This window comes from Thalassophryne amazonica, chromosome 13 (assembly GCF_902500255.1).
Source record: "Thalassophryne amazonica chromosome 13, fThaAma1.1, whole genome shotgun sequence".
In the NCBI taxonomy this organism is placed as follows: Eukaryota; Metazoa; Chordata; class Actinopteri; order Batrachoidiformes; family Batrachoididae; genus Thalassophryne; species Thalassophryne amazonica.
In genome coordinates this window covers 7,112,838-7,131,601 of record NC_047115.1, presented here as the reverse complement: position 1 = coordinate 7,131,601, position 18,764 = coordinate 7,112,838, and the positions used below count along the sequence as shown (strand labels likewise).

At 42.9% G+C, this 18,764-nt stretch overlaps 1 protein-coding gene and 1 long non-coding RNA gene across 2 annotated transcripts in view; one reads left to right on the top strand and one right to left on the bottom strand.

Moving 5' to 3' along the window:
- Positions 1 to 18,764, top strand: part of LOC117522924 (pro-neuregulin-3, membrane-bound isoform) — a 1,011,312-nt gene that overhangs the window by 521,737 nt on the left and 470,811 nt on the right. The gene's annotated exons all lie outside the window — the stretch shown is intronic.
- On the bottom strand, positions 3,435 to 18,762 carry LOC117522926. Its single transcript, XR_004564378.1, has 3 exons — positions 18,753 to 18,762; positions 3,961 to 3,966; positions 3,435 to 3,548 (listed from the first exon to the last, which is right to left on the bottom strand). It is a non-coding gene; the product is annotated as an uncharacterized LOC117522926 (long non-coding RNA).

Below are 18,764 nucleotides of genomic sequence, written 5' to 3'. Positions count from 1 at the left end.
GGTGGTGGGCCAGCAGTACCTCCTCTTCTGGCAGCCCACACAACATGTACATTTGCATTGTATCTCAGTCAAAAATGCCTCATTCTGTCTCATTTGTGACAATGAGGTGCGAACTGGCACTTTCAATGAATATACTAAGTTTAGTGGGCATCTGATCTGTATTGCGGATTTAGCAGATATTTAATTCTTTTTAACATTGAAAAGCCCTTTTGATATATTTTTTGTATTTTATTTTAGCTTATGAAAAGCCACTTCTGACAGGACTTTGACCTTGAAATTTTTTAAAAATTAAAAATTTGTGGAATTGCAAATGAGTGTTGGCAGAGGTTTGTGCTCTATAGTGCTCTAGTTTTTTTGGGGTTTTTTTTACAATTGCATATATTGCATGATTTTGTTGACTTGCAGACTTCAGTAAACCCATTCCTAACACCAAAACTGTTCATCCACATGAATAAAAATCTGTATTCACAAACGATTTGAAGAATTTCTAAAAACACATTTCATATTTTACATCTTTGAGCCAAATTATATTTGTCCAAAACAAATGTATACGAGTATCTCCCCATTCAGAAAGCTGACACTGTTCTGAACATTTTGAGGTGGGACACACTGGCAGTATGCTAAAAGAAACTCCTTTAAATGGATCATTATTGAAGGTATAGTAAAATGGAGAAAATAAGCTTTGATCTGAGAGGATTAAATAGCAAAGTGTGCTCAGAGACACCCCAAATGGACTTGCACCTGCTGCACACCTCATTTTTGCATCCGCTGTCAAAATGCATTTTGGTAGTTGGTTAGGGTGACCATATTTTCATTTGGGAAAACCAGGACACCTTGGAGCCGGGGGGGGGGGGGGGCACATATACTGTGGCATGCACTCACTTAACATAGGCCCACATAATCCTACAATAACATGATATTTACAGTTGGTTTATTAAAAATGCTTTTCAGTAAAAGTCAACAACAAAAACTCCAATAACAAATGATAATTTTATTCAAAATGCATTTATTCAAAATGCTTAAGTTAACATTTCCTGTAATGAATGAATAGCACAATGAAAGAAATAATGTCTCATCTAAACATCCCTCACTTAACAACAAAAGTTAACAATAACTCTCAACTCCAAATAACACGATACTCAGTTACCCTCAGTAATGAACGAAATATTGTCTGTTCTGTAGGCTATTGGAAAAAAATAAATTAACAAATGAGCTAATTAACAATCAGCTATTGGAAAAAATAAACAAATTAGCCAATTAACAAAAAAATACCTCTTGTGTATTAGCAAAAATACAAAAATACCAACAAAAATATCAATAGACCATCATTACTTTCCTGCTTAATCCTCATCTTCCTCTTTGTCTGGTTTTTCCTCCTCTTCATCTGGTTTTTCTTCCTCATCCTTCTTTGCCCATTTATATTTTGCTGTAGAGCTGAACTTTCTCAGCAGTTTCTTGTGGCTCAACACATACGTATGAAAGTCCTTGCAAGACATATTTTTGAAATTGTATTGCACAAATAGGATCCCTTTCAATGATTCAGCTGAGAGCTGGTTCCTCTCCTTTGTCCACTGGCTCTGCATCAGTGAAAAAACTCTCTCCACATTTGCATTGTGAGGAGGAAGTGCAAAAACAAACTGTGCAATCTTCAGCAGTTCTGAGTAGCATCCAATGCTTTTGGCCTTCTCAAAGTATTTGGTCCACTTCTGGTGCACCTGCAGGCCCATGAATGCGTCATCATCACTGCAGCTTTCTATGAATTTCTTCAGATTAGCAACTTGGTCAAAGCATTTAACATCATCAATTGGCACCCCCTTTTCTCCAAGGTACTTGATGCAGGTCTCCACATCATTCCACTTTGGTGGCTCACTCATGTCCATCCACATGAATGGTGAGAACTCTTCCATAGGTGTCATCCACTTCTCCAGATACTCCAAACATGAACTGTACATGCCGAGCACATCAGCTATGAACTTGTCACAGCCCTCTTCAAGTCCTCTGCGATTTTCGTCCAGCAGTCCCTTAACTTTGAGGGACATGAAATTGTTGTTCTTCCGTTCAATAAGAATGTTGTGGATGCTGCTCAATATTTTCTTAACCTCCATGATGGAGTTGTTCTCCCTTTGCATTTCTTGAATGTGACTGTGGAAGATGGACATGAGTGAGTGCATGTGCCACAAGTATATCTCACTAAAAGGGTTTTCAAAAAATCCCTTGATCATCATGGGTGGCTTTTCCTGAGACGAAAAGAATGCTTTTAAAGCAGGGAATATCTGCAGCATCCTCTCTATGCCTGGGAACAGAGAGAGCCACCTGGTCTTGCTGTGTGACAGCCTCCTCCTGTATTCAACATCCACAAAATCGCAGTACTCTTTGAGGGACTCTGTGCGCACAGTGTAAATGTGGAAGTACTGATAGATTTTAAAAATGATATTCTCAATGTCCACATCAAGTCTGTCTGCCCCGTGATGGACACAGTTGTTAAGAATATGCGCTGGGCAACCCACGCCAATCAATGTTCTGTTTTGTAGCATTCTCTTCAAATTTGCAAATACATTATTTCCCCCTTCGTCACGCCGGGTTCCACCAAAATTAGTGTTGCAATTGTCGCCGGTAAATGCGAAGCATTTGGAAGCCAAATTGTTTTTTGTCAATGTTTCCATTAGGTAATTGGCGATGGTGGTTGCAGTCTCGTTTGGTGTATCTTGCACTTGAATTAGTTTACTCTGCACACCACCCTCCTTCCAATCAAAGTACTGAATAATTATGGGGAAGATTTGCACCGCACCGTGATTACTTCCATCAGTGCTTAAACCACAAAATGGGATGTTTTTGAGCGCTTCGTGCACCACGTCTACAGAATGAGGTGCCAGAACACCGTCAACAATAGCCTCGGTCTTAGTTCGGGCACAACTAAACTTTTGGGCTGTGTCTGAATCGGGGAGGGTCTTTTTCAACAATGAACTTGTGCAGTCCATAGATCGATAACTGTTGTGATGTTTCACTGTGTGAAATGACCATGCAGCCTCCGCTGCATTCACTGCATCCTTGTTCCCTGGTTTGACAAAGTACTGTGTGATCGAGCTAGCACTACTCTCGCCTCGGACAGCTGTTTTATGCTTCTCGGTGTCCAGGTGGCTTTTCAGATCCCTTGCACCTCCATTGGACACCGAGACATATGTGCCTGCTTTGCACACTGTGCACAAGGCTTCCCATTTGTCTCGACCCGGTCTGAAAGCGGGGAAACTCTTTTGTAAATCGTCGGTATTCATACACTTGCGCTTCAGCATGTTGCTTGCGTACTGACAATCACGCTGTCTACATTCCGATTAAGAACAGGGCTGCCCTCACTGATGCGGCTCAGGGATTACGTCACACGCAGCACCATGCGCAGTGCCCTAGTACCTGTAAATTTAATGGTCCAATGAAGGTAATTTAAAAACCAGGACATTTCCTCACTTTTTAAAAAAACCCGGGACGCCCGGGACAGGACGTGAAATACGGACATGTCCCGGGAAATACGGACGTTTGGTCACCCTATAGTTGGTCTCTTCGAAGTATTCTTTGGGTACCACCGCAATGACTTTACGAGGTCTATTAGAAAAGTATCCGACCTTATTATTTTTTCAAAAACCATATGGATTTGAATCACGTGTGATTACATCAGACATGCTTGAACCCTGGTGGGCATGCGAGAGTTTTTTCACGCCTGTCGGTTACGTCATTCGCCTGTGGGCAGGCTTTGAGTGAGGAGTCGTCCACCCGCTCGTCGATTTTTTTCATTGTTTAGGAATGGCTCAGAGACTGTTGCTTTGTTTGATAAAATTTTTTCAAAACTGTAAGGCACAACTGAGTGGACACCATTCAATAAATTCAGCTGGTTTTCGGTAAAAATTTTAACGGCTGATGAGAGATTTTGGTCTGGTAGTGTCGCTTTAAGGACGGTCCACGGCGCCTGACGGCGATCTGCGCTTCGAGGTGGCAGCGTCTCGCCATTTCAAGTTGAAAACTTCCACATTTCAGGCTCTGTTGACGCAGTAAGTCGTCAGAGAACAGAGAACTTTCAGAAGAAGTCGGCATGAGGAGTTTATTCGGACATTCCATTGTTAACGGTCATTTTGTAATGAAAGAACGTGCGGGCAGAGTCGCATGTCGGGCCGGACCCGACCGCGGGGGGTCGCGGCAGGCACACAGATTTGCCGAGTCGTCACGGAAACGACTCGGCGAATTTGCGCGTACGTCTTTCATTAAAAAAATGTCCTTAAACAGTGGAATGTCCGCATAAATTCCTCATGCCGGCCTCTTCTGAATCTTCTCTGTTCTCTCACGATGTCCTGGGTGAATTAAGCCTTAAATTAGGATGTTTTAAGCTCGAAACAGGCCGACGACAGCGCCTGGAAGCGCTGCAGGACGTCCCGCTCCGTGGGAAGTCCTTACACTGACAGAAACACCCCATAATCTCTCATCAGCCGTTAAACTTTTCACAGAAAACCATCTTAATTTCTCAAATAGTGTCCACTCGGATATTCCTCACAGGTCCAGAAAAAATTTTGATAAAGCAACGCGCGCCGTCTCGAGCAGCGTGTGAAACAAAGGAATTCAGCCGAGAGGGCGGGACCACATCTCACTCAAGGCCTGCCCACAGGGAAATGACGTCACCGACACGCGTGAAAAAACTCACGCATGCGCACGAGGGTTCAAGCATGATTGGTGTAATCGCATGTCATTCAAATCCATATAGTTAAAAAAAAAAATAAAAGGGTCGGTTTATTATCTAAGAGACCTCGTATGTCAAACAAATGGTTACTTGGGGAGATGAAGAAGAGGAATATCAGTTGCACTTTGAGGGAACCACACCCAGGGCTTAATTTGAGGGGGAGCAAGCCGGAGCGCGCTCCGGAACCTCGGACGCCCGCTCCGGAACCTCTGACATTGGCTCCGCCAGCTATTTATCCCTTTATTTACGGCGATGGCGCCCACGCCATATTTTCCATATGCATATTTTTTTTTACCGTAACTCCGCCATAGTTTGTCCAATCCGAATGATTCAAAGTGCATTGTAAAGCTAACACCAAGGGCTTTCCAATGATATATGGTGTATTACGGTAAATGTAGCCTGTGATGTCATAACGCAGAGGAAAAACACGGAAGTTTCACACTAGTGCGCCGCTGATTCTCATTACCATAAGTTCGCATGTAAGCCCTCAATCTGAAAAATTTCAACACTGACAGCAAGCCAAGAACCCGTGGTTTCCAACAGTATGCTATATGTTGCATATATTACGGTAAAGTGCGTTCGGTTCGGTGACTTTTGAAATGAGGGAAAAGTATGAAAAAGAGCGCAAAAGTGAGAGAAAAGTACAGACAGCAAACATAAATGTAGTAATTGTTGAGGAAAAGGCAGGGTGTTAGTGTCATTTGTGAAGGTGTGTGTGCGTGTTTGTGTGGGTGTGCAGTCACACCCGTCGCTATGGGCGGGCCCTAGGGGGCAGTGCCCGCCCACTGATATGCTTGGGCCCGCCCCGGCCCGCCCACCCAAGCCAGATCACAGTCACAGATCTCAAATAAATAAATAGATAAATAAAATCCTAATTTCATTTTATTGTACTTGCTTTGGGTTAAAACGGCCAGTGCTGCATAATCACTAAGACATTAAATACGAGGTCTATTAGAAAAGTATCCGACCTTATTATTTTTTTCAAAAACCATATGGATTTGAATCACGTGTGATTACATCAGACATGCTTGAACCCTCGTGGGCATGCGAGAGTTTTTTCACGCTTATCGGTTACGTCATTCACCTGTGGGCAGTCTTTGAGTGAGGAGTCACCCACCCTCTCGTCGTTTTTTCATTGTTTAGGAATGGCTCAGAGACTGCTGCTTTGTTTGATCAAAATTTTTTCAAAACTGTAAGGCACAACTGAGTGGACACCATTCGATAAATTCAGCTGGTTTTCGGTAAAAATTTTAACGGCTGATGAGAGATTTTGGTCTGGTAGTGTCGCCGTAAGGATGGCCCACGGCGCCTGACGACGATCTGTGCTTCGAGGCGGCAGCGTCTCACCGTTTCAAGTTGAAAACTTCCACATTTCAGGCTCTGTTGACCCAGTAAGTCATCAGAGAACTTTCAGAAGAAGTTGGCATGAGGAGTTTATTCGGACATTCCATTGTTAACAGACATTTTGTAATGAAAGAACGTGCGGGCAGAGTCGCATGTCGGGCCGGACCCGACCGCGGGGGGTCGCGACAGGAAAAACACCTCCGTTGGAAACCTTAACGGGCAAGTTGGAACATGCCCAAGCTGTTAAACAATTTCTCAGTTACTCACTTGTTGAAAGCCATCAAAAGCCGCCTGAATTTAAACAAATGGTTTTCAACACGGAGGTGTTTTTCCTGTCGCGGCGCACACAGATTCGCCGAGTCGTTTCCGTGACGGCACGTCTTTCATTAAAAAATGTCCTTAAACAGTGGAATGTCTGCATAAAGTCCTCATGCTGGCCTCTTCTGAATCTTCTCTGTTCTCTCACGACGTCCTGGGTGAATTAAGCCTTAAATTAGGATGTTTTCAGGTTGAAACAGGCCGACGACTGCGCCTGGAAGCGCTGCGCGATGTCCCGCTCCGTGGGAAGTCCTTAGAGCGACAGAAACACCCCATAATCTCTCATCAGCCGTTAAACTTTTCACCGAAAACCATCTTAATTTCTCGAATAGTGTCCACTCGGATATTCCTCACAGGTCCAGAAAAAATTTTGACAAAGCAACTCGCGCCGTCTCGAGCAGCGTGTGAAACAAAGGAATTCAGCCGAGAGGGCAGGACCACATCTCACTCAAGGTCTGCCCACAGGGAAATGACATCATCGACACGCGTGAAAAAACTCACGCATGCGCACGAGGCTTCAAGCATGATTGGTGTAATCGCACGTCATTCAAATCCATATAGTTAAAAAAAAAATAAAAGTGTCGGTTTCTTATCTAATAGACCTCGTATATTAAAACCGTGTGTTTGTTGGAAAGTTTGTCTACGTATGTAATCACGTCAGTGTTGCCCAGCAACAATCAGTTACCGCGTTTATGGGGGGAAATGAAGTTTTTGCTAGCAGACAGCAGCTAGTTTTTGTGCTTTCCTAAATGTGGATATACGTAACTGGTTTAAAACCCCAACATCGGTAACTTCGGATAAACCAACACATGATGTCGTTGGCAAAGAAAACCCTGGACCCATTTCTACCTCCGTGGATCCTGCACTGACACAGGGTGGACGAAAGAGAGGACAGCGCTGGCACTCTCTGCTCAAAGTAGGTCCAAATTTTTATTGTGTGTGTGTGTATGTGTGTGTGTGTGTGTGTGTGTGTGTCAGAGGTGATCGCTCTAAGACTGCAAGGGAAGCTCAGCTTCTCCTAAATTGTCAAAAAATAAGTGATCAAATATATACTGTTGTGTGTACATGTTACTGACTAAATATGCGCTACAACGCGCTCATCTTTTGTTCAGAATCAGCTTCTTATCACTGGTAATGACGCGGCTTTCCTCTCACTCAAACCCGCAGCTTCACAGTGCTTTAGCGAAGCAAAGATTGCAGCGAAATGAGACGAGTCATTGGATAAATGCTGGGCTTTGTCCCGCCCGTCGGACGCTCAGCGTGTCTGGGAGTTTATGGGGCAGTGGGCTGGCGCAGACGCTCAGCTTCTGCATGATGATTGGATGATCTGTCTGAGGCTGAATCCCTTCTTGATTGACAGCGAAATGACCGAATCAGCGATCTTTTGGTTCTGTGTAGGCTCTCAGTTGTCCAGGTGGTTTCAATAGTAGAGAAGCTTGAATCTTCGACTGGACTGGGTTGCTTGACGCGAGGACGTTTCGCTTCAAATCGCAGAAGCTTCCTCAGGTATTCTTCTCTACAAGAGTCAAGACAGAAGTCAGACCACCACAGCAAGAATTTTAGCTGAGGAAGCTTCTGCGATTTGAAGCGAAACGTCCTCGCGTCAAGCAACCCAGTCCAGTCGAAGATTCAAGCTTCTCTACTACCGATCTTTTGGTGTAAACATCCGTGGGAGCATTTTTTAATTTTCATTCTGTTCTGAGTTGAACCGGAGACTTTCCTAATCCTCTTAGCGGCATTTTCTTTGTTAAAAACAACTAGCGACAAATCGAGCTTCTATTTCTGGTGTTTTCTTTGTAGCTGCTTGTGTTTGGAGACTGACTTCTATCGCAGTTTCTGTCCCTACCGAGCAGCGGGTGCCACTGAGCTACTCCACCGTCACAAAGCACTCACAGGCGGACAGACTTCACACGAGCCTCGCGCCAGTCCCAGCTAGCGAGCTAGCTAGGTAGCTGCACACAATGGCAGACAATTTGAATGTTGTGGACTGGATTTTGGCGAAGCCATTTGATAGTCTTCCTTACGAAGAAAAACTTAGAGTTAAACAGCAGGGCAGATCAACTCCTCAGATTAATTTGGTGCAAAAGGTGGGGAGAGCTGGCTGACTGGAAGTGCTGTAACAAATAAAACGTACTGTTTCTTGAAAAGGAACGGAGGGTAGAATTTACATATAAATATACCGACACATTTTATGACGTAGGCCGAAATTGAGCTTCCCCTCCTTGAAGGACCAGCATCCACCACAGGTGTGTGTGTTGCAATTGGTACTATTGCGACTGCGACCCCTCTGTTGGTTGCTTTGAAATGCACCCGCCGTGGTGTTTTTTTTTTTTTTTTTTAGTTTGAGATGCTGCTTGTCATCTAATACATCATGTGCACGCTCAGTTGGTGGTGGCGGTGTGTGTGTGTGTGTGTGTGTGTGTTGGCAATTGGTAGCTACCCCTCTGTTGATTGCTTTGAAATGCACCCGCCGTGGTGTTTTTTGTTTGTTTAGTTCGAGATGCTGCGTGTGATCTAATACGTAATTTGTACTTGTGTGTGCGTGCGAACATGTGCATGCGTGTTGGTGTGTTTGTGTGTGTGTGTGTGTGTGTGAGAGAGAGAGAGAGAGAGAGAGAGAGAGAGAGAGAGAGAGAGAGAGAGAGAGAGAGAGAGAGAGAGAGAGAGAGAGCGCGCTGGTCCGGTCATGGTTAATGTGATGATTGTTGTGAGGGATTGGGGCTGCGTGAATAGTGAAAATAAGCAAAAATAAGCTATTAATAGTGGTGCCCACCTGGTGGATTTCATAAACCCCCCTTAAGACTGAGATCTGGCGACGGGACTGTGTGCAGTTTATTTTAAGTGTGGCGCACAGCATTGTTCGCAAGCACCCCCCCCCTTCTTTTTTTTGCACCGGAGCCACCCAATCTACTGCGCTCCGGGACCTCCCACTTTACAAATTAAGCACTGACCACACCTATGACATTTCGGCCATGTGACACATCTGTCGAGGCATGACCATGCACAGAGATGCATCAGTGTTGATGACACCAGTGGCTGAAGAAGGCCAAGGACTCACACTCCACCTGGTGGAAAGATGGTTACTTTCAAGAGAGAGGGATGGACCAGTTATCTTCCAGTGTAGTTAGCATCCAGGAACTAAGATGGTTCTATAATATATTGGAAACCCCCCACCACCACCATGGTAAAAGTAGTTTAGGATTCTGTCTTAAACTTTTTTTTATTTTACAAATGTGGTAACAATATGCTTTGACTTGTCATCACAGAACTATATACGAGGTCTATTAGATAAGAAACCAACACTTTTATTTTATTTTTTTTAACTATATGGATTTGAATGACGTGCGATTACACCAATCATGCTTGAACCCTCGTGCGCATGCGTGAGTTTTTTCATGCGTGTCGGTGACGTCATTTCCCTGTGGGCAAACCTTGAGTGAGATGTGGTCCCGCCCTCTCGGCTGAATTCCTTTGTTTCACACGCTGCTCGAGATGGCGCGCGTTGCTTTATCAAAATTTTTTCTGGACCTGTGAGGAATATCCGAGTGGACACTATTCAAGAAATTAAGCTGGTTTTCGGTGAAATGTTTAACGGCTGATGAGAGATTATGAGGTGTTTCTGTCGCTGTAAGTGTTGTGGGCTGGGGTGTTTGGCTGGCTTTGTTTTTGTTTTCTGTTTCTCCCACCAGGTGGTATGCGTTCAGGACTGAGTGGCTGACGTGTGGCTGAGTATTAGGACCTCACCCTGAACACCTGAGGCTTGTTATCACGTGCAGGCCATCAGGACTCACAGCTGTGGTGTATCTGTCTTGATCAGAGCTTGCTGCACTTAAACCTTGAATGCACAGTGTGTGATTGCCAGAGACTCGACCTTGTGAGCAGACGTGTGAGATCGACGTCAGGAGAACAATCTCACCATTACGGACGCAGAGACCGCTCCAGGTTTGACGCCACAGTCTGTGAAGGAGGATTGGGTGAGGTCTCACGCTCTTCAGCACACTTCCTGAGGTAATGTGGTTTTGGTGACTTTCATGAAGTAATGACAGTGGATTTGGTGTCCCTCACACCTTGTTATATTGAGCTGTTACGCTATGCTAATCGCCTAATCAGCTTCTGCTGCAGTGGAGATTTGAACTGAGTTGTTCCGTGCCTGCAGGGTGAGAAGCTGAGTTATATTAAAGCCAGGAAGTGTTTGCTGATTGTGTGCACCTTTGAGCTGTGTCTCTCTGTGTGGAGAGTGTTGGACTCACCTCATGATTTCTTCCTTCACAGACTCGGTTTGTCGCGGCCGCCTGGGGGGTGTCGGCGGGGTCCCTGGGTCCGAACTGCTGTGGCTCCAGACCGTTTGCGCTCCACTCACTATTATGTTTATTAAATTCTGTTACCTTTTGAACCGTGCTCTGCTTATTTTATGCTGGGTCCTGTCAAACGCTGGGTCGGTGCTCCGACCGCGTCCGACACATAACAGTAAGGACTTCCCACGGAGCGGTACGTCGTGCAGCGCTTCCAGGCGCTGTCGTCGGCCTGTTTCGAGCTGAAAACATCCTAATTTAAGGCTTAATTCACCCAGGACGTCGTAAGAGAACAGAGAAGATTCAGAAGAGGCCAGCATGAGGACTTTATGCAGACATTCCACTGTTTAAGGACATTTTTTAATGAAAGACGTGCCGTCACGGAAACGACTCGGCGAATCTGTGTGCGCCGCGACAGGAAAAACACCTCCGTGTTGAAAACCATTTGTAAAATTCAGGCGACTTTTGATGGCTTTCAACAAGTGAGTAACTGAGAAATTGTTTAACAGCTTGGGCATGTTCCAACTTGCCCGTTAAGGTTTCCAACGGAGGTGTTTTTCCTGTCGCGACCCCCCGCGGTCAGGTCCAGCCCGACATGTGACTCTGCCCGCACGTTCTTTCATTACAAAATGTCCGTTAACAATGGAATGTCTGAATAAACTCCTCATGCCGACTTCTTCTGAAAGTTCTCTGTTCTCTGACGACTTCCTGGGTCAACAGAGCCTGAAATGTGGAAGTTTTCAACTTGAAACGGCGAGACGCTGCCGCCTCAAAGCGCAGATCACTGTCAGGCACCGTGGGCCGTCCTTACGGCGACACTACCAGACCAAAATCTCTCATCAGCCGTTAAAATTTTTACCGAAAACCAGATGAATTTATCGAATGGTGTCCACTCAGTTGTGCCTTACAGTTTTGAAAAAATTTTGATCAAACAAAGCAGGAGTCTCTGAGCCATTCCTAAACCATGAAAAAACAACGAGAGGGTGGGCGACTCCTCACTCAAAGACTGCCCACAGGCGAATGACGTAACCGACAGGGGTGAAAAAACTCTTGCATGCCCACGAGGGTTCAAGCATGTCTGATGTAATCACACGTGATTCAAATCCATATGGTTTTTGAAAAAAATAATAAGGTCGGATACTTTTCTAATAGACCTCGTATATTATTTTTTCTTCTTCTTTTGGCTACTGCCGGTAGCAGCAGATTATATGTCTCCATCTCACCCTGTCCTCTGCATCTTCCTCTGTCTCACCAACGACCTGCATCCATAAAACTCCTCTGTGACCTTCCTCTTCACTTCCTGCCTGGTGGCGCCATCCTCAGCATCCTTCTCCCTATTTACCCTGCATTCTTCCGCTGTAAAAAAAAAAACAAAAACACACAGTAATAATTTAACACATTTCCGAGCATAATTGCAAAAATTGAGGATAATTTCCACTATAATTTGCTTAAATTTCACTTTTGATAGTTTGGGCACCAAACAACTTTCATATCAACTCCATATCAAATATCCACATTTTTTTTCCATTGTTGTGTTACAGTGCAAGTTGAATCAAATACACAGCTCTTCTTGAATGACTGCTTGTCGACTCTCAAAACCCATTCACCAGAGAAATCAATGGGAAGACCACAGGATGTTGTTTGATCAGCTGCAAACAAGGAATCCTTTTATAATTTGATTTGAAGAGAGGCCCAGGGGCATCACAGTGTGTGTTTTTATCAAACAGATGAAGAAAATATCTGAAAAGAATAACAATCAGGGTGTGATTTAATGAGGAAAAGTCTTTTCATTTCCAATTTTTTTTTTTTCTAATTAACTTTTTAATCTTCGGGGCGCTGGTGCTGACGTTTCAGCAAATATATCATCCTTTTGTGGTCCCATTTCATCATCACTCAAAAAGCCATTATGCTGTTTGTACCGCAAAGTTTTACTGAAGATTATTATTACATTTTAAATTGTGTGTAATGTCATCACCATTCACACAATATTAAAAATATTCAACTCAGTGCCTCATGGATTAAAGTCAGCTTTGAAGGTTCTTGACCTGACATTAAGATGCTCAACGGTGTCATAGTTGTTGCTGCCTTTAATTAAATCTTTAACATACAGACGGCACCAAACGTCTGTTTGCTGAATTAAATCATGTGACTAGACCGCTGTGACTCCCACACGCCACACTGGATGAAATGACACCACGTTTTTCTTCTTCTGCTCAAGATGACTTTGACTGCTTTGTCACATGCACAGTGGCCCTGAACTCACCGAGACGTTGCCCAGAGGAGCCATATCTGAAAGTATGAATTTTCAAATTAGTTCAAGTAATTTCTGGTTCCAGTTGTCACAAAACTAGAATTTCAAACCTGATACAGATATCCAGGACAATAATCAATACTCAGTAATATATTCAATACCATGATATATATATATATATATATATATATATATATATATATATATATATATATATATATATATATATATATATATATATATATATATATATATATATATATATATATATATATATATATACGAGGTCTGTTAGCAAAGTATCCGACCTTTGGCTGGGGAAAAAAAACTGGCTTACCTGGAGGGTTGGAAACCTAATCACCCTCGAAGTAGTCTCCTTGGGACTCCACACACTTCTCCCAGCAGTGTCGCCACTGTTGGAAGCATTCCAAAAAAGCCTCTTTCGGGATGGAGTGCATCTCCGCCGTCATTGCAGCCATGATGTCCTCCCTCATCTCAAAACGCATTCCTTTTAATGGACTTTTAATTTTTGGGAACAGCCAGAAGTCACAAGGGGCCATGTCAGGAGAGTATGGAGCCTGTGGAACCACAGGAGTTTGTTTTTTAGACAAAAAAGTCTGAATTAAGTTGGAGGAATGTGCTGGAGCATTGTCGTGGTGGACGCGCCAAGTTCCTGTGGCCCACAACTCCGGTCTCTTGCGCCGTACAACATTACGGAGGCGACGGAGGACATCCCTGTAGTACTCTTTCGTTATTGTTTGACCCTGTGGTGCGAACTCGTGGTGTACCACACCGCAGGAGGAAAAAAAACAGTCAGCATTACCTTCACATTGGTGCGCACTTGGCGCGCCTTCTTCGGTCGTGGCGAAGTGGAATGCTTCCATTGTGACGACTGCAATTTGGTTTCCGGGTCGTACCCGTACACCCAGGACTCATCACCGGTGATAATGGTGTCCATAAAGCTGGGATCAGGGTGAATGGAGTCCAGCATGTCCTGTGAGACTTCAACACGGAGGTGCTTTTGCTCCGCTGTCAGCAAACTCGGCACAAATTTCACAGCCACTCACTTCATGCCCAAATCTTCTGTCACGATGGAATGTGCCGAAAAAGTACTAATGTCCACTACCTCCGCAATTTCTCTGATGGTCATTCAATGGTCCCGCATCACCACAGCGTTCACTTTGGAAATGATCTCGTCATTTCGGCATGTCGATGGCCAGCCGGAGCGCGGCTCGCTCTCCACCGTTACGCGTCCATCTTTAAACCGGTTGTACCACTCCTTAATCTGTGTGGTGCCCATAGCTTTATCTCCGAAAGCCATCTTAATTTTCCGAATGGTTTCCACCTGGCTGTCGCCAAATTCTGGCAGAATTTGATGCAATGGCGTTGCTCCAATTGTTCAGCCATTTTACGCTCAATAAAAATCCGCCGAGCGCACAGCACCACTCCTCAGACAAAGGCTGCTCACAGGCGAATGACGCAACCGACATGCGGGACAAAACTCACGCATGCGCATGAAGGTTCAAGCTTGGCTGACGTAATCGCACGTGATTCAAATCGATATAGTTTTTGAAAAAATAAAAAGGTACGTTAGTTTTCTCACAGACCTCGTATATATATATATATATATATATATATATATATATATATATATATATATATATATATATATATATATATATATATATATATATATATATATATATATATATATATATATAAAGAGGTCTGTCAGAAAAACACAGGAAAAACACCTCCATGTTGATAACCATTTGTAAAAACCAGGTGGCTTTTGATGGCTTTCAGTTGAGTATCTAAGAAATTGTTTAACAGCTGGATATGTTCCATCTTGTCCTTAAGGCTTCCAACGGAGGTGTTTTTCCTGTGGCGGCGTGCAGCGCCGGCTGCCTGCCAACGCACGGACCCATCCGCACTTTCTTTCATTACAAAATCTCCTTTAACAGTGGAATGTCCGGATAAACTGCTGATCCCGACCTCGTCTGAAAGTTCTCTGTTCTCTCACGACGTCCTGGGTCAACAGAGGCTTAAATTTGGAAGTTTTCAGCTCAAACAGGCAGACAGCAGCGGCTCAGGGCGCGTCACGACGTCCCACTTCGTGGGCAGTCCTTAAAGCGACAGCAACAGTCCATAATCTCTCATCAGCCATTAAAATTTTCACAGAAAACCAGCTGAATTTCTCGAATGGTGTCCTCTTTGATCTGCCTCACAGTTTTTGAAAAAATTTTGATCAAGCAAAGCACCAGTCTCTCAGGAAGTTCTCAGACAAAGAGTTCCGACGGGAGGGGTGGACCACTCCTCACTCAAAGCCTGCCCACAGGCGAATGACGTAACCGACAGGCATGAAAAAACTCTTGCATGCCCACGAGGGTTCAAGATTGTCTGATGTAATCGCATGTGATTCAAATCCATATAGTTTTTGAAAAAAATAAAAAGGTCCGATACTTCTCTAACAGACCTCGTATATATATATATAGATAGATAGATAGATAGATAGATAGCTAGATAGATAGATAGATAGATAGATAGATAGATAGATAGATAGATAGATAGATAGATAGATAGATAGATAGATAGATAGATAGATAGATAGATAGATAGATAGATAGATAGATAGATAGATAGATAGATAGTACTGTTTAAAACCTTTAGTCATGCCAGTGTTATAATAAAAAAAGTGGTGTGTGATGCCCCTCCCCCACACCATTTTTTTACTGGCATGTCAACATAAAATCATTTCCAACAAAAATGAATATGTGACCTATAGTTTTATTCAATAAAAATTATAATGATTTCTGGCCAGTAGAATACCACGTAAACACATTTGCAAATGATCATGCAATATTAAAATGATTATAAAACACAGTTACTCATACTTTAAGTCACGTTTTCTTAAAATAGTTTTGATGTCCTGTAACTAATTCTCTGGTGTGACTTGTATACCAAAAAATCACACATAAATAGAACCCAGTTGTCATATCAACTGTCGACAAAGTTTAAATTCATCACACATTTCATGTATTTATGAATATTTAACAGATTTTCATACATTTTGATGTTTTTATGATGCAGTAAATGTGCCTAAAACCTTTGCACAGTTCGGTATGTATTGACAAATGTTTTGTAGTGTATTTTGTATAGGTAGTGCAAAAAAAAAAAAAAACTAATATTTTTAGGTTGCTTGAGGTTATGCAAAAAATAATCCCCAAGAACAACTTATCTATTAATTTATTAATAAAAAATGTATCAATGTATTCCTTGTTTAAAAATACAATCAATTGAATACATTTCTTTGTACATCAATATTGCTTTCCATGTTCATCAAGGGAGTGCAGTTTTCAGAAATTGGGATTTCCAACTCATCTTGAATGCAGCCTCAGTATGAAGCTGTTAGTGTTTCTGGAAGTCATGTCTTTGTTACCAAAGAATACACTTCGGCCCAACAGTGTAATCTCGTCACATGTAACACAACTGCCTGACTTTGTTTTTCTTTGGCCAACTTTCATTTTTATTACCAACAGTAAAGTTGCATCTTGTCTGGTTTTCTGTGTCTATAGCAAGATACTGGTAAAGCACTGGTCCTCATTCCTTTGGCAACGTTCATTTTTATGACCAGTGAATGCAGTGAAGAGGTCACTACTGGTATTGATACTGTTGCAAATGAGTATTTAATCTGACAGTAATGTTTAGTATTGAAGAGTATCTGAGTAACTTTTTTAAAAACCTTATCTGTGGGATGATGAAACAGTCACACACTAGAGAATCACTTTGGATCCTAGAATGCAACCTCTTGAAAGTAGCCATCTATCTTCTGCAGATAGTGGAACGTGGGTGTGTCTTTGACCTTCATCATCCTCTGTGTTCTTCATCACTGAGGCACGTGTCCATTGGATAGTATCCAGAAAATGCACCATATGTCCAAAATGTCACAGTGAAAGTGATCCTCCTCATCTGTATCCCATAAAGAAACTGCACATTTAATAAAAAGTCATTCCAGAGGTACCCAAAGATCCTCTGAGACTTGAACAGTGTGGCTCGATGTCTGAGGATTCAAAGTGGGCGAGTGGGCATGATGAAGAGTTGTATCACGTTTGTGGTTAAATAGGACCATACCTGATTTGTTATGACTCAGTTTAACAGAAGCAACATAGACAAATTGACTTTTTATAGAAGTACATTAACAACCATCCACAGTAACAAACAATTATCTGATTTTGTTCTAAGGGGTTCAAAGCAGGTTTTCAATAGTTTTTAAAGCAGTTTAGTTCAGTGTGTTTTTGGCTTATAAGTGCTTCAAATAAACTTTCTCTCAAATAAACATTAATGTTTAAGAAGCAGAATAAGTCGCCTTTTTTTCTTGATTAAATGACTTTGATTATCCAGATTCTCAAGGCTATGGTTTCTCTGTTGATCGACTAATAAACTGGATATATGATTTGTATGTGTGGAAGTATTTCTCATCTTTCTTCCTTGCTCTTTCAAGTCCCCAGAAGTTTAAGAGTCTGTCCCTGTTGTTAAAATAAAATTCCACTGGCGGGGTCACAGGCGGGAAATCTACCTGACAGTTTTCTATTTGCGTCTTGCTGTGGGAGGGGATCAAGGCCAAATGGAGCGCTGTAGCAGAGATAGATGGAATCGTTGTGTGCCTCACGTCGCCACCCATCCCTGACAACAAGATTAATCTTCACTCTTCAGTCGTGATGAGAGTCCCTCACCAGCGCCACCTCCACTCTGTTTTTAATCTCTCACTCTGTGGAGGATCACTTCAAACAAAACGGAAATTAAAAGAGATGCTGAATAAATTACAATTTTGCTTTCTACAAAGGATAACCCAAACCGAAAAGCTTTAAAAACAAAAGGCATTCAAACAATTAGCCAAATCAGAATCTGTTGTGAGCAACACCAAATGACATTCAGTCATATCCTCTGATATCTTAGAATTAGATGTGGGTGTGTATGTCTACCTATAATGTAGGGCACCAGACTGCCCCCAAATTGTTGCATTTTATGGACACTTTTTGAAGCAGTGTTTTTTTTTTTTTTTAACATCTGTTTGTGCCCATGCGACCTGCAAATTTGGAAGTCTGGGAGTGACTCAACTTAGGGTTCAGTTTAGATGCTGCCCCTCTATAAAGAAATGCACCAAATTTAAACAGGAAGCTGATTTTATGTGTGGGACACATGGCATCTAGAGTCCATCGGTTGAGATTCTGTTTCTTTCTCGTCACGAGCTCCGTCACGCTTCCTGCTGCTCTGTGTCAACAGAGAACAGGGCCGCTCAGAAAAATGTCTTACATCGGCCAGAAATTTCCACAAAAAATTCCAATATATATATATATATATATATTTTTTTTTTTTTTCACCGTGAGTGGCCCAGTTCTCGTCTGCGAGTGTGTTCTGTCCGGTGCACAGCTAACTGAAAAGTTAGCTTTCATAACTACTAATCAAAAAGTTTACTTTTATAACACTAAACCAATAAAACTCCTATAAAAATTAGTGGAAGTTACAGCTAACCGCTAACTTTTTAGCATTGACTTGGCACACTGTAAGGCCAGGTTCACACGGCAGGATAATTAGGCTGATATCGGACCCGATCTTCCCCTTCCGACAATCTTAAGGACGCCCCGACAATCATGATGACGCTAAAGATAATCTTATCAGATATTCCTGCCGTGTGTCTGGTGTGTTCAGTGCGCTCTGATCTGCTCGGAAGGGCGTCAGGGGCGCTCTGATGGCAAATCGGGGATATTCAACATGTTGGATTTTTTTGGCCCGATATCGCAGTGTGTGTTGTGTCCCTCTGACCACAAACGAGCACGCAGCC